This window comes from Schistocerca nitens, chromosome 2, assembly GCF_023898315.1.
Source record: "Schistocerca nitens isolate TAMUIC-IGC-003100 chromosome 2, iqSchNite1.1, whole genome shotgun sequence".
Lineage (NCBI taxonomy): Eukaryota > Metazoa > Arthropoda > Insecta > Orthoptera > Acrididae > Schistocerca > Schistocerca nitens.
In genome coordinates this window covers 1,031,766,935-1,031,784,585 of record NC_064615.1, presented here as the reverse complement: position 1 = coordinate 1,031,784,585, position 17,651 = coordinate 1,031,766,935, and positions in this window count along the sequence as shown.

Here is a 17,651-nt window from a genome sequence, read left to right as displayed (position 1 = left end):
GGTGGACGTACCGCCGAATTGCTCAACACGTGGGGCGTGAGGTCTCCACAGTACATCGATGTTGTCGCCAGTGGTCGGCGGAAGGTGCACGTGCCCGTCGACCTGGGACCAGACCGCAGCGACGCACGGATGCACGCCAAGACCGTAGGATCCTACGCAGTGCCGTAGGGGACTGCACCGCCACTTCCCAGCAAATTAGGGACACTGTTGCTCCTGGGGTATCGGCGAGGACCATTCGCAACCGTCTCCATGAAGCTGGGCTACGGTCCCGCACACCGTTAGGCCGTCTTCCGCTCACGCCCCAACATCGTGCAGCCCGCCTCCAGTGGTGTCGCGACAGGCGTGAATGGAGGGACGAATGGAGACGTGTCGTCTTCAGCGATGAGAGTCGCTTCTGCCTTGGTGCCAATGATGGTCGTATGCGTGTTTGGCGCCGTGCAGGTGAGCGCCACAATCAGGACTGCATACGACCGAGGCACACAGGGCCAACACCCGGCATCATGGTGTGGGGAGCGATCTCCTACACTGGCCGTACACCACTGGTGATCGTCGAGGGGACACTGAATAGTGCACGGTACATCCAAACCGTCATCGAACCCATCGTTCTACCATTCCTAGACCGGCAAGGGAACTTGCTGTTCCAACAGGACAATGCACGTCCGCATGTATCCCGTGCCACCCAACGTGCTCTAGAAGGTGTAAGTCAACTACCCTGGCCAGCAAGATCTCCGGATCTGTCCACCATTGAGCATGTTTGGGACTGGATGAAGCGTCGTCTCACGCGGTCTGCACGTCCAGCACGAACGCTGGTCCAACTGAGGCGCCAGGTGGAAATGGCATGGCAAGCCGTTCCACAGGATTACATCCAGCATCTCTACGATCGTCTCCATGGGAGAATAGCAGCCTGCATTGCTGCGAAAGGTGGATATACACTGTACTAGTGCCGACATTGTGCATGCTCTGTTGCCTGTGTCTATGTGCCTGTGGTTCTGTCAGTGTGATCATGTGATGTATCTGACCCCAGGAATGTGTCAATAAAGTTTCCCCTTCGTGGGACAATGAATTCACGGTGTTCTTATTTCAATTTCCAGGAGTATATATATATATATATATATATATATATATATATATATATATGAAGCACAAACAGTGCCCGAACTCTTACGAGAATCGGAAAAAAGCGTTGAGTAACGTGTACAATGGGCAGCGACACTATGAATATAGTGCGTGACAATAACTTGGCAGTGTGAGTCTCACGGGAGGCGTGCCAGAGGTAAGTCCCTGCAGTCGCACTATCCTCTGTGTCCTCGGTGGCTCATATGGATAGACCGTGTGCCATGTAAACAAGAGATCCCGGGTTCGATTCCCGCCGGGGCACACATTTTCAGCTGTCCTCGTTGACTTATATCAACGCCTGTATGCAGCTAGGGGTATTCATTTCATGTAATTTCATTCTAACGAGCTACATGGTATCTGTTCTTTCGGACATGCCCGAAAGAATATATATATATATATATATATATATATATATATATATATATATATATATATATATATATATCGCAGACTTGGGAGATGCGTCCAAGTGCGCAGACGTGCAACTGTTGAGCAGCTGACCGCCCAGGTAAAAAAAGGAGCTACCAACAGCGTCTCCTCAAGTACCTTTCAGCGAAAGTTACTGCGTATGAACCTCTGCAGCAGACGCGTGTTTTACGCACCCACGATCACTCTTGTTAATCGGCGACCAGTGCTGGAATTTGCAACCGGACGTCCAGTGAGTGGCGACAGGTTACTTTTTCAGATTAATCGCGTTTTATGATCCATCGGGGACAGACGGCCATTGTCGTGTACGGCGAAACACCTGAAAGGAAACACCTGCAACAACCATCGAAAGGATCTATGACGGAGGATGGACGTTTATAGTCTGGGGAACGTTTTCGTGATATTCTCTGTGTGATTTCCTCACTATGGAAGGCACAGTGAATCATCACAAGTGTGCATCTGTACTTGGGCACTATGCTCACCCTTACATGCAGTTTATTTTTCCCTGTCTCTGTGGTAACTACTTAATGAGACGTATCACACACCTGGCAGGATACATGCGTGGTTCGCAGGGCACAACTATGAGTTTGCCGTACACCCCTAGCCACCAAACTCCCCAGACATAAACCCAATTGAGAATCTGTGGGACCACCTCTTTGGGCTATACTCGCCATGGGTCCTTAGCTGTGCAACGTAGCCCAGGTGTCGACTGCACTGGAGTCGGCACTTCTCAGAACCTCATTCAGTCTCTTCCCTCACCTCCACGCTCCAAAAGCTGGTTGTCAGGCTTTTGACAAGTTACCACATTAATGTGACTTGACAGTGTACAACGTGTTGACGATCTTCTGTCTGTTGTACACCATCTTCTGCCTTGAAACAAGTCTTTTACCATGGAGTATGTGATACTTCCATATTAAATTAGTTTCGTTAATGTATTAGCAATTTTATATGTCTCGAAAACAGAAATTTTTGTTGCTTCCCTCTACCTTCATTTTGCCCTCCCGTTTCACCGTGCGGTCTAACGCACGGCTTTCCGGGCGGGAAGGAGCACCGGTCCCCGGCACGAATCCGCCCCGCGGATTTGTGTCGAGGTCCGGTGAGCCGGCCACTCTGTGGATGGTTTTTAGGCGGTTTTCTATCTGCCTCGGCGAATGCGGGCTGGTTCCCCTTATTCCGCCTCAGCTACACTACGTCGGCTATTGCTGCGCAAACAAGTTCTCCACGTACGCTTACACCACCATCACTCTACCTCGCAAACATAGGGGTTACACTCGTCTAGTGTGAGACGTTCCCTGGGGGGTCCACCGGGGGTCGAACCGCACAATAACCCTGGGTTCCGTATGGGGGGGCGGAGGGGTGAAGTGGACTGCGGTTGTCGTCGTGGGGTTGTGGACCACTGCGACTGCGGCGGGAACGGAGCCTCTCCGTCGTTTCTAGGTCCCCGGTTATCATAACATAACATCTTCATTTTGAAAATGTATTTAGTTTGTAACTGGTCTTTCATCATACTTCTAGATAATGTCATTCCACTTACTGATTATTGCTGTGAGTAGACTAATAACTTCACAGATGAACGACTTAATACCATATCGACAAGATTTCTCGATTGCAGTGCTTCTAAATTGCAAGATCTTGTTGTACCTTGGGAAAGGTTGTCACATTTGGAGATACCCTAATTTTTCCGGAATATTTTTTTTAGTTTCAGAAAAAAGACAGCAGTATATAAAAATCGAATGCCATAATTTAAAACTGGAATAAGAAAATATACTAATCTTCTATTGCAGGGATGGCTAGAGACGAAGACTCGAAACGTTTTCCATGGTACATCACTCTTCCGCAGAAATTTTGCTTGTTGGATGTTAAGTGGAAGGTCATTGACATATATAATGAACAGAAGGGGAACCAAATTTGAACTCTGTGGGACTTCTTTCATGATTTTTCCAACTCTGAATTACTCATCAAAAGTTACTGTATTCTGTTTGTTAAGTATGACTCAATCCAGTTATTGTAAGGCCACCAATTCCATAAAACTTAAGCTTTTCTAAAACAGGATTGTTGGAGTAATGCAGCGTGCTTTCCATTATATTGACCAAATTCCTCTCGGGGGAGAAATAAGCCTGGCGGAATAAGGATAAACGTACGCCTGCGGTCCGGCTTTTGCGATAAATGCAAATGGCTAATTTAAGTATCTTGATACGCTTTGGTGTGCTGGCGAGCTAGGGGAAGACCCTGTTCAGTCGTCGGCACGTAATGTATTCAATTAAGGAACAAACAACAGCGGGGGTTCTTGACTGTGACGTGCCGCTCCAGCACTATCCGGGAGACAAACGTTTCACCGTGTGTGTGTGTGTGTGTGTGTGTGTGTGTGTGTGTGTGGTGGGCTGACCAAGGCACTCTGCCAGACTAGACTTTATCAAGCCTCGAACACGCCAGACGGATAATTAGAGATAGGCCGGCGTCCGGGGACTTAAACGGTTATTGCTCATGCAATCTCTGGCGGTCCCCGGGCGGCCTTTTGTGCGTTCCCGCGGGGGCGGAGGTGGAGGCGGAGCTGGTCTCTCTCCCCGTACGTGTATGTGTGTGAGGAATGAGGGTACGCAGAATGGGCGAGGAGGCGGAGCTCCCGCCAAGATAACGGCGTCGGCTTCGGTGCCTTTATGCTTTACGAACATCCCGCATGGAAGGTGCTCCAAGGGCAAATCCTGCCTGCACCCTCTTGATGGAGAGCCAGCACATACGTAGCGCGTTGCACTGGATGTGGGTTCTCTTACTGGATTCTCTTACCTTCTCCTGGTCTCGTCATGGAAACAGCTGAACTACCTTCTCGTATGTGATTCTGTTCTATCCAACATCGACGATATTTTGCTTTGTTTCGTTCCCCCTTGAGGGCGCGGTGGCTGAAAAGGAGCCGTCGCAGTTGGCAGCGCTGTTGGCGCAGAGAAGTATACAAAATCGCCTTACGTTATTGGTTGTGGCAGATGTGGGAAGTACCTGCACCAAGTCAACTGAAAGTTGGCCATGTTAACTATATGCGTGCCATTAGAAGTTTGTCACACTAACTTTCATGAGGCTTCTAATATTTCGTCAATTTTCTATAGAGGAAATATCTGCTGAAGCATAGATATCTTGATAGGATCGATATTCCTGTAACGGGAAACTCGTTGGGCGTGCCAGACACGTGCATCTGTGTTAAGCTGACCAGATAATGAAACTGTTACGCCCTGTGGCGCCGAAGCGCAGGTAGAACTTCCCAATAACTGCGCGGACAAAGAAGCTATATTCGGATGGACTGAATTGGAAGCGCTAGGTAACGAAACGTCTATTATTTTAATGCACGTTTCTTGAAACACCTACTGTCATTCGTATTTGTTGTGTTACTATTCAAAATTAAAAACGTCGTTCTGCGCGTATTGCGGTTAGTTTCTTTTAGTGAATCTTAAAGGGAGTGTATAGAGGGTCTATACAAGGGAGATGTAATTGAGGACAATATTATGGAAATGGAAGAGGATGTAGATGAAGATGAAATGGGAGACAGGATAACGCGTGAAGAGTTTGACAGAGCACTGAAAGACCTAAGCCGAAACAAGGCCCCGGGAATGGACAACATTCCATTAGAACTACTGATAGCCTTGGGAGAGCCAGCCCTAACAAAACTCTAACCTCTGGTGAGCAAGATGTATGAGAGAGGCGAAATACCCTCAGACTTCAAGAAGAATATAATAATTCCAGTCCCAAAGAAAGCAGGTGTTGACAGATGTGAGAATTACCGAACTATCAGTTTAATAAGCCCCGGTTGCAAAATACTAATACGAATTCTTTACAGACGAATGGAAAAACTGGTAGAAGCCGACCTCGGGGAAGATCAGTTTGGATTCCGTAGAAATGTTGGAACACGTGAGGCAATACTGACCCTACGAGTTATCTTAGAAGAAAGGTTAAGGAAAGGCAAACCTACGTTTCTAGCATTTGTAGATTTAGAGAAAGCTTTTGACAATGTTGACTGGAATACTCTGTTTCAAATTCGGAAGGTGGCAGGGGTAAAATACAGGGAGCGAAAGGCTATTTCCAATTTGTACAGAAACCAGATGGCAGTTATAAGAGGCGAGGGACATGAAAGGAAAGCAGTAGTTGGGAAGTGAGTGAGACAGGGTTGTAGCCTCTCTCAATCCGTATATTGAGCAGGAAGTGAAGGAAACAAAAGAAAAATTCGGAGTAGGTATTAAAATTCATGGAGAAGAAAGAAAAACTTTAAGGTTCGCCGATGACATTGTAATTCTGTCAGAGACAGCAAAGGACTTGGAAGAGCAGTTGAACGGAATGGACAGTGCCTTGAAACGAGGATATAAGATGAACATCAACAAAAGCAAAACGAGGATAATGGAATGTAGTCGAATTAAATCGGGCGATGCTGAGGGTATTAGATTAGGAAATGAGACGCTTAAAGTAGTAAATGAGTTTTGCTAAGTGGGGAGCAAAATTACTGATGATGGTCGAAGTAGAGAGGATATAAAATGTAGACCGGCAATGGCAGAAAAAGCGTTTCTGAAGAAGAGAAATTTGTTAACATCGAGTATAGATTTAAGTGTCAGGAAGTCATTTCTGCAAGTATTTGTATGGAGTGTAGCCATGTATGGAAGTGAACCGTGGACGATAAATAGTTTGGACAAGAAGAGAATAGAAGCTTTCGAAATGTGGTGCTACAGAAGAATGCTGTAGATGCGTAGATCACATAACTAATGAGCAGGTATTGAATAGAATTGGGGAGAAGAGGAGCTTGTGGCACAACTTGACTAGAAGAAGGGATCAGTTGGTAGGACATGTCTGAGGCATCAAGGGATCACCAATTTAGTGCTGGAGGGCAGCGTGAAGGGTAAAAGTCGTAGAGGGAGAGGAAGAGATGAATACACTAAGCAGATTCAGAAGGATGTAGATTGCAGTAGGTACTGGGAGATGAAGAAGCTTGCACAGGATAAAGTAGCATGGAAAGCTGCATCAAACCAGTCTCAGGACTGAAGACCACGCAACAACAACAATCTTAAAGGGCATAACGCTATGTCGGTAACACGACACAGGTTTTTCTCCACATGAACCTTCTTCTTGTCAATGTACACTGAGGTGACAAAAATCATGTAATACCAGATGGTGTAATAGACAGGCAACCAATTGCAGTAAATGGTGGTTTTCATATAACCTTTACCATGTTTTCGACGGATTTCAACCCGCTTCCTTAGCAGGACAAACCTGCATACAGTGCTATAACATAGCTTACAATCAGAACGTCATGGATCAACATTACGTTTCAGACAGGAACTACTCTCTACAACAACTAAAAGGTATGTCACAAACTACATGATATATACGAACATGGGGCAAGTATTAATTACAGACATCACATTTGCAATCAGTCAGTAAAATTACCTCCACGTGAAATGTGTCAGCAACAGTCTGTTTGCCTATATGTAAAAGTTAAGGTCCGTATAATTGAGGATTTGTCACATCCGGAAAACCAATCTCTTAAAATAATTGATCGTGCTAAGAGCTGCACGCCGATTGAGGGAGAAAGAAGAGTGTGGATAGCAAGAAAACAAATCCTAAGATCCATTCGTCGATAAACATGTACACTTGGCGGTTTAAATAGCCAATAAGCAGCTACTAACAGATAAGCAACTTGCGAATCAACGAGTATAGGATAAAATGTTGAAAAACACAAATACGTAAAAACGTAATTTACGACCCTTGTAGGACTATCGGTACATTATCGCACGGAAATAGTAATGTCTTTACGTAACTACATCATTACAAGCTTAATGACAGCAATGAAATTAATATCACCTCTAGTACATAATCGTGGGAGAAGTAAAACTGCCAAAGCGTAAGCACGCTATTAATCGTGATGACAGTAAAGAGCAAAAATTCATAGACGTCTGAATAGTGGCAAACATAAGAAAAGTGTTTGGCATCAATGTCTTAGCACAACATAACTGTCATGAAATACCTCCTAATATCGTTTCGGACTTCTTTTTTGACGGCGTTGCGGCGTAGTGCAACAACTCGACGTGGCGTCGACTGAGCAAGTCGTTGGAAGTCCCCGGCAGAAATAGCGAGACTTGCAGCCTCTTTAGCCGTCCACGACTGCGAAAGTGTTGCAGGTGCAGGACCTCTCGATTATGTCACACTCCATGCCGGCCAAGTGTGTGGCCAAATCATTCGCTCGAATCGTCCAGAATGTTCTGCAGACCAGTTGCCAACATTTGCAGCCCTGTGACATGGCGCATTGTCATGGGAACATGACTTTCATGAATGGCTCCAAATGGTCACCAAATAGCCGACCATAGCTATTACCAGTCAATGATCATTTCAGTTGAACCTGAGGCCCCAGTCCATTCGCTCCGTGCAGACACAGCTCACGCCATTATGGAAACCACCACGAGCTTGCATAGTGCCTCTGTTGACAACTTAAGTCCATGACTTTGTGGGGTATGTGACACACTCTAACCATAGCATCAGCTCTTACCAATTGAAAACGGAACTAATCCGACCGGGCTGTTGTTTTTCAGTAGTCTAGGGTTCAACCGATAAAGGCACGAGCGCAGGAGAGGCGCTGCATGTGGTGTATTGCTATTAGCAAAGGCACTCGCGGCTGTCGTCTTCTGCCGTAGCCCATGACGCCAAATTTCACCACCTTGCCCTAACTGATACCTTTGTCGGACGCCTCACACGGATTTCTGCAATTACTTCACGCAGTATCGCTTCTCTATTATCACTGACAACTCCACGCAAACTCCGCTGGTCTCCGTTGTTATGTGAAGGCCGTCGGCCACTGTGTTGCCTGGAGTGAGAGGTAATCCCAGAAATTTTATACTCTAGACACACTCTTGCCTCTGTGGATCTCGGAATGCTGAACTGCCTAATGAATGACCCATACGCCTGGCTACAACTATCATTCCACGTTCAAAGTCTGTTAATTCCCTTCGCGCGGCCTTCATCACGTTGGAAATATTTTCACATGAATCACGTGTGTACAAGTGACAGCTCCCTAAGTCGACTTCCCTTTTATACCTTGGGTACACGACAGCCGTCTGTGTATATGCATATCGGTATCCCATGACATTTGCAACTTGAGTTTAGTTCTTTTTATTCTCTTATGCACATTATCAATACGTTTTTGTTGAATGCTGCCTAGTCGTCGAATATGGTGCGTCTAGGAGACCTGCTTTCTCGAATCGCTAGACAACAATTCAAGCAAATCGTATTAATGAATTTTGTTACGAGAAAGTAATTGACAATACTAAACTTCGAGAAATACAGACGTATCGTAAGCAAAGGGCGACATAAACAATAAATAAGTTTCTTCAGCGTAGACAGTGCTACATAGTACAAGCGAAATGACTAGTCTTGAAGCTTCTCGTAGAATTGGGCCGCGGCCGTTCGGGCGCGGCGCTTATGTTCTCTTCGCACAGAGAGCGCTGCTGTCGCTATAAGTGATGCGTTGTACATCACGGACAGGGTTATTTTTGCAAGACCCGAAACGGGCGAGCCATGAAGAGACAGGCAACTTGTTACCTCCCCCGTAACGGAAAGGTTGGGTAAATTATTGCTCATAAAGGAGCTTATCGCCCGACGTTCTTATCAGGCATAATTTGTGAATGGAACACGAAAATATGGTGGTGCTGGTTGGTGGATTCGTGGAGGGAGGGGGAAAAGGGAGGTTGGTTGCGGGATTTGGACGCGTATGTGCATGGAGAAGCTTGCAAATTAAATTTTTATGATACTGTAAGTGGGCTACTTCTGTGTTGGCAGTGCTGTGTAGCGCTTTGCATTGGATCCAAAGACCTTCTAAAAAAATAACTAGACTCACTGATGGCGCTACAGTCGCGGGAAAATTTGAACCTTCGGCTGGACGCCATTATAGTGGTTGGAGTCTGATGTGTTGTGTAGTATTGTTGTTTATGAAGACCGTGATTGAACGTTGTATATTTGTTGGGGCGTACATACAGTATTTGTTACTCGTAATTCTACTGTCTGTACGTTCCAATCAAAAGAAGTACAATGGTGAAGAGTTGTGCAACGATTAATTGTACAAATAAATCCGAGAAAGGAACGAATATTAAATTTCACAGGTATGTGAATATTTTAAGTTGTTTTGTATGTCAGTGCAGCTGCTTAATATATTTTTTTTGTAACACGGTATTAGCATAATGTCTTTGCATCTATTTGCAGGTTTCCTTTCTCAAAACCACAGCTGTTACAAAAATGGTTACACGCTGTTAGGAGGCAAGATTTCCGACCGGCAGAATACCATTTTATATGTTCTGATCATTTTGAAGGAAGTTGGCTGATCGGTAGTGTTTTCATGGTCTAGGTTAGGTTGAAACTTGATAATTTGGTCGTGAGTTGCCAAAGCACTATGCCATATATAACGCACTTCTCGTCATAAAATCTAAAGCAAGGTAGAGTCAGAAAATATCTCTTAATATAGTGGGCAAATCTTTGAGTATTTTGATGCATTTTGCGTACATCTATCGTAAATGAACTACGAAAAATGCTAGGGGTCCAGTACTAAACTTTTAGCTACGGCAAATTCCATGTAGTACGTAAGATAAATTCATAAACAGTGACTAATTGCTGTTTGTTCATAAATTAAAAAAATGGTTCAAATGGCTCTGAGCACTACGGGACTCAACTGCGGAGGTCATTAGTCCCCTAGAACTTAGAACTAGTTAAACCTAACTAACCTAAAGACATCACAAACATCCATGCCCAAGGCAGGATTCGAACCTGCGACCGTAGCGGTCTTGCGGTTCCAGACTGCAGCGCCTTTAACCGCACGGCCACTTCGGCCGGCTTCATAAATGAAAAGTATATTGTAGTAACGTATTTAAATGAGGCATTATGTTTGCGACCTAACTCAAGGGAAGGCATTTTATAACCAAAAGCGATGTATAAACATTCGAACTCCGCGCGTCAGTTTACCACTCTAATGGCCGCTGTGAAGCTATTCAATTTTTCCGCTCCTCACAGTCTACCACTCGTGCGGTTGTGGGGGCCTGATTGGATCTGTGACTGCGCTTTCTTTGTAAGAGACTCTGTGGCTGGTTGGACTCGTTGTTGGAAGTTAGTCGCCAGCAGTGATGGAAGTACTGCTGGGCAGTTGGAGGTGAACAGCCAGCAGTGATGGATGTTAGAAGTGAGAAGTTAGCATTGATGGAGGGTAGAGATCTGAAGTGTTAGCTAACGATCTGTACATGTTCGACTTGGAGACTGAATATTATTCATATTTATATACCTTTGTTGTACTAGATGTCAATGACGATTTATGCTCGTGTCTGAACTGGATGTCACATTGTTAAGGTATATATATATATATATATATATATATATATATATATATATATATATATGGTGAGTCACCTGACGTTACCGCTGGATATATTTCGCAAACCACATCAAATACTGACGAACCGATTCCACAGACCGAACGTGAGGAGAGGGGCTAGTGCAATTGGTTAATACAAACCATACAAAAATGCACGGAAGTATGTTTTTTAACACAAACCTACGTTTTTTTTAATGGAACCCCGTTAGTTTTGTTAGCACATCTGAACAGATAAACAAATACGTAATCAGTGCCGTTTGTTGCATTGTAAAATGTTAATTACATCCGGAGATATTGTAACCTAAAGTTGACGCTTGAGTACCACTCCTCCGCTGTCCGATCGTGTGTATCGGAGAGCACTGCAACATACATCGCGTTTCTACAGAATGATCTGCCAACGTTGCTCGAAAATGTCCCACTGAAAACGCGTCGACGTATGTGGTATCAGCATGATGGTGCACCTGCACATTCCGCAATTAACACTAGGCTGACCCTTGACAGGATGTTCGACGGGCGTTTCATAGGACGTGGAGGACGCATAAATTGGCCGGCCCGTTCTCCTGATCTTACACCTCTGGACTTCTTTCTGTGAGGTACGTTAATGGGGAATGTGTACCGTGATGTGCCTACAACCCCAGAGGATATGAAACAACGTATTGTGGCAGCCTGCAGCGACATTACACCAGATGTCCTGCGGCGTGTACGACATTACGCCAGAGATTACAATTGTGTGCAGCAAATGATGGCCACCACATTGAACATCTATTGGCCTGACATGTCGGGACACACTCTATTCCACTCCGTAATTGAAAACGGAAACCACGTGTGTACGTGTACCTCACCCCTCATGGTAATGTACATGTGCGTCAGTGAAAAAGACCAATAAAAAGGTTTTAGCATGTGGACGTAATGTGCTGTTCCAGTCTCTTCTGTACCTAAGATCCACCACCGTTCTCTTTGAATCCCTACGTAATTCGGTGCTCTCCGATACACACGATCGAACAGCGGAGGAGTGGTACTCAAGCGTCAACTTTAGGTTACAATATCTCCGGATATAATTAACATTTTACAATGCAACAAACGGCACTGATTACGTATTTGTTTATATGTTCAGATGTGCTAACAAAAATAACGGGGTTCCATTTAAAAAAATGTAGGTTTGTGTTAAAAAACATACTTCCGTGCATTTTTGTATGGTTTGTATTAACCAATTACACTAGCCCCTCTCCTCACGTTCGATCTGTGGTATCGATTCGTCAGTATTTGATGTAGTTTACGAAATATATCCAGCGGTAATGTTAGGTGACTCACCCTATATATATATATATATATATATATATATATATATATATATATATATATATATATATATATATATATATAATTTGTTTTGCAACAAAATCTTTCCTTTGCTAACCACGTGCCTATTAGTAGTTAGTGGCTTTAGTAGTTAGAATCTTTTATTTAGCTGGCAGTAATGACGCTTGCTGTATTGCAGTAGTTCGCGTAATGAAGATTTTTGTGAGGTAAGTGCTGAACGAAATGTGTAGGTTATTCCTAGGATTTCTTTTTAGTCAGGGCCATTCTTTTGATTTAATCATTCGAAGTCAGATTATCCTTTTTTTGAGCACTCAGATTGCGTTGCGCTAGTATATTGTGGGTCTGAGTCAATCAGCAGTTTAAGTACAGCCACACTCATTTAAATAAAGAAGTTTCAAAACATGTTTGAATTGTTATATTTGATTAAGGACTGGATGAGTCGTTTTATCCCATGCATTTCCATGCACAAATAACATATTTGTGCAGAAAGACTCCTCATGGTCTACGCAAGTGCATGGCATTCAAAAACTTCAGTCGCATTACTTATAGAAAGCCGAAAGAGTGGCGAAAGTCACGTACATCTTGTTAGAGAAATGGAAAAAATACCACGAAGTTTGTGGACGACGTAGTGAAGTTAAAAAAAAATTGTGACTGCTTGCTACTTGGAGAAAATGGTATTCATTAGCTGCAAAGAGAAGCAGACCACTCTCATAGATCGACAAATTTACCCCCCATTTATTCCACAGTCAAACTTTCTCCACGCGCATAGTGGAACTCAGCTAAGTGCGCTCGTTTAAATGCATTGGACTTGCTCGCATACTTTGCGGTGACACTTCCTGCACTTAAATATTCCAGTGCTTTCATCTCCACCGCTGGTCGATGCACTAGCGACTTTAACTCGCACACCGAAACTGCTTGCAGCCACCAGAAGTTCCCAGTTGCAGAAAAATATTAAAGAACTGAAGTACGAAAGGAATAGTAACACAGAAAAACTTAGCTCACGTTGGACAAATGTAAAAATTATTTTGAATAGAAGGCCCTTCTAGCTCGGCAGTTACCACTAATGTAACTAAACAGCTCGAATAACGGGAAGAACGTTTAGTAATTCTGAGATATTCATAAGCAAAATAGTAATTAAAAAACATACAAACCCGTTATAGGTGCGAGGAAGTCGTTAACATGTGGAAAGATATATTAAGAGTATTGTCTTCCGGATTCACCTTATTATCACGTTTTGTATCTGCATGTCTATTAAGCTGTATTCCTCCTTTGAAAAATGATTTATGCTTCCTCCTTTGACATTCAAAATTTTTAAGTAACTGAAGCGACGAATGAAAATTTGTGCCAAGGACAGGTTTCAAACCTGGGTCTCTTGCTATCTATGCTGATGCACTAAAAAATACGCCAGTTTGTCCAATTGGATTTGCACAAACTACCCTAGCATGCCTCCATCCTCAGTCCAATTTCCCATTCGCGCCTCAACACACTTAAAATTCCCCCTAAACTAGAATATCATCTCCCAGGTGGTGTAGTGGCTTGCGCATCTGGCTACTGAGTAAAGGACCTTGGTTCGAAACCCATCCTTGGTACAAATTTTAATGTCTGTGCATGTATACATGGTAGACACTGAGACTAGAAAATATCTCTGAGACCGTATTGTTACATTTTGTAGAAACATGTCTCTCTAGCAATAGCAGACCTAAATATGTGTGTGAATTGATGACTGTTATTCATTCAGACCTATTAATTTTTACGGACCCCTAGCGAAGACTTTATGATTTATGTTTTATACCTATTCTGAATCTTCATCGGATTAAGTGGAAAATTGGAAGCCATGGAATTTGAAATTCTTATACTTGTAAAGTAACTCGGTCGTTTCTGTCTCACATAGAAGACTGTAGAAACGTTTTGTTACATGAGTGGTTTATGAAAAACACACACACACACACACCACTGTATTATTTATTTCAGCATTACTATTTTAATATAGCCCACAGAGAGTAAAAAGTAAAATGACTGGAAGTATTTCACAGTATGCAGCAGGAAAAAAGCATAGGAACTAATTAGCACAAACACTACATTTGCAATTAAAAATAACACGAGTAAGAATATAGTAACCTCTTGATTGTTGCGCAAACTTATCAAATCATACAGCGTCTCCATAAAATGACCACCAAATCATAATTTTCCATAGGAAAGATTATTCCAACATACATTTTCGTCACTTTTTTCATTTTCTATCACGACATCAGACAAGTCCTACTTCTAGTAATTGTAGCAACTCAAAAAAGTTTTGGCCATGACTGTAGCTACGCTTTGTGAAATAAAGAAATGTTCAGATGTGTGTGAAATCTTATGGGATTTAACTGCTAAGGTCCCTAAGCTTACACACTACTTAACCTAAATTATCCTAAGGACAAACACACACACCCATGCCCGGGGGAGGACTCGAACATCCGCCGCGACCAGCCGCACAGTCCAGGCTATATGAAAGAACAGTAAAAATTATGGTACTTCAAGCGAAAGAGAAGGCAATCTTGGATGTAGTACAAGAAGCTCTATCGATTCAGTACCGAATTTTACTAGAGGCCAAAGACAGGAATCACCTATTCGAAAGTAACAGTAGAAATGGTTACGAGCAAAGGTTCGAGTTCCACAGACTTGATTGTTGACTTCTGGGTTGTTTGCTAATGATAATTATCAAGGCAATAAATTTCAGCTAGTAATAGAGAATACTCTTTTCAAGAACCACAGAAAGAGGAGATATACTTGGAAAAGATTATACTTGGAAAAGATCGGGATGTACGAAATCAGTTACTGGATTGTAAAACGTACCCAAGAGAAGATACGGACTCAGATCACAATTTAGTAGTGATGTAGAATAGGCTGAAGTTTAAGAGACTGTTCCGGAAAAATCACTGTGCAAAGAAGTGGGATACGGAAGTACTAATGAATGCAGAGATACGCCGTAAGTTCTCTAAGGCCATAGAGAGTGCGTTAATGGCTAGCTCATTCAGTGCAAAAGGAATGAAAATCTCTAAAAATGGCAATCGAGGAAATTGAAAAAAAGGAAGACATAGGTACAAAGGAAGTAACGGTGAAGAAACCATGGTTAACAGGAGAAATACTTCCGCTGACCGATGAAAGAAGGTAGTACAAGAATGCTCAGGTAAATTCAAGAATACAGGAATAAAAGTCACTTAGGAATAGGAATGAAATAAAAAATACAGGGAAGCTAAGGCGAAATGGCTGTATAAAAATGTACAGAAGTCGAAATAGGTATCAGTGCCAGAATTACTACAAAAGTCAAAACAATCTTCAGTGAAATTAAAAGCAAGGGCGGTAACATTAAGAGCGCAACGGGAACGCCACTGTTAATTACAGAGGGGAAATGTGGTAGATGGAAAGAGAACACAAAAGACCTCTATGAGGAGGAAGTCTTGTCTGATGACGTGATAGAAAAAGACACAGGAGTCGATATGGTAGAGACAGGGGATCCAATATTAGAGTCATAATTTAAAAGAGTTTTGGAAGTGTTGTGATCGAATAAGACACAAGTGATGGGTAACATTCCATCAGTATTTCTAAAATAGTTGGAGGGAGTGGCAACAAAACGGCTATTGACGCTGGTGTGTAGAATGTATGACTCTGGCGATATATCATCTGACTTTCGTACAAAAACATCATTCACACAATTCCGAAGACTGCAAGATGTGATCAGTACGAGACTTACCGGGCAATCAGCTTAAAGCTCATGCATCCAAGTTCCTGACAAGAGCAATACACGGAAGAATGGAAAAGAAAGTTGTCTTACATGACGATCAGTTTGGCACCAGAGAGGCAGTTCTGATGTTGCGGTTGAGAATTTAAAGCTAGACTGAAGACGTTCAAGAAACGTTCATAGGATCTGTCGAGCTGGAAAGATCGTCCGACAATGCCAAATGGCACAAGGCGTTCGAAATTATGGGAAAAATATGGGTAACCTATAGGGGAAGGCGGGTAATATGCAATATGTACAAGACCAAGAGGAAAAGTAGAGTGGAAGACAAAGAACGATTTGTACACATTAAAAAGTGGTGCAAGACAGGAATGTAGTCTTTCACTCGACTATTCAAACTAAAAGTGGAATGAACTGTGTCGGAAGTAAAAGAAAGGTGCAAGAGTGGAATTAAAATGCAATGTAAAAGGATATCAGTGATAAGATTCGCTGATGACATTGCTATACTCAGTGAAAGTGGACAATAAATACAGATCCGCACAATTGAACGAATAGTCTAATGAGTACAGTATATGAAATGGGAGCAAATCGATGAAAGACGAAAGTAATGGGAAGTAAGAGAAATGGGAACAGCGAGAAACTTCACATCAGGATTGGTGATCACGAAATAGATGAAGTTAACGCATTCTGCTATCTAGGCAGCAAAATAACTCATGACAGAAGGAGCAAGGCGGGCACTGGCAGAAAGGGCATTCCTGGGCAAGAAAAGTCTACTAGTGTCAAACGTTGGCCTTAATTTGTGGAAGAAATTTCTGAGAATGTACTTGTGGAGAACAGTGCACTATGGTAGTGAAATATGGACTGTGTGAAAACCGGAACAGAAGAGAACAGAAGCATTTGGGATGTGGTGCTACATACGAATGTTCAGAATTAGGTGGACTGATAAGGTAAAGAATTGGAGGTTCTGCGCAGACAGAGGTTGTGTAAGTAGGCTGTTTTGGCTTTTATGTTGGTAACGCCACGTAGCGCTCTGTATCAAAATCTCTGACTGCGCTGTGTGCAGTCTGTGGCTGGTTGGACTCGTTTTTGGTAGTTATTCGCCGGTATAGTGTCGGGCAGTTGGATGTGAACAGCCTGTAGCGTTGGGCTGTTGGAGGTGAGCCGCCAGCGGTGGTGGATGTGGGAGAGAGATGACAGAGTTTTGAGAAGTTAATATGAGCGGACTATCTGGACGCGTGTCCGTCAGAAAAAGGAAATTTGTTGAACTGGATGTCACGAATTTATATATATATATATATATATATATATATATATATATATATATATATATATATATATATATATTATGACCTTTGAACATTATTAAGGTAAATACATTGTTTGTTCTCTATCAAAATCTTTCGTTTGCTAACTATATGCCTATCAGTAGTTAGTGCCTTCAGTAGTTAGAATCTTTTATTTAGCTGGCAGCATTGGCGCTCGCTGTATTGCAGTAGTTCGAGTAACGAGGATTTTTGTGAGGTAAGGGATTCATGAATGGCATAGGTTATTGTTAGTCAGCGCTGTTCTTTTGTAGGGATTATTGAAAGTCAGATTGCTTTGCGCTAAAATATTGTGTGTCAGTTTAGAAATGTTGAGAATAAGTCAAGAGAAAACAGTGTCAGTACATTCAGTTTTACTCTGGAGTTTGAAAAT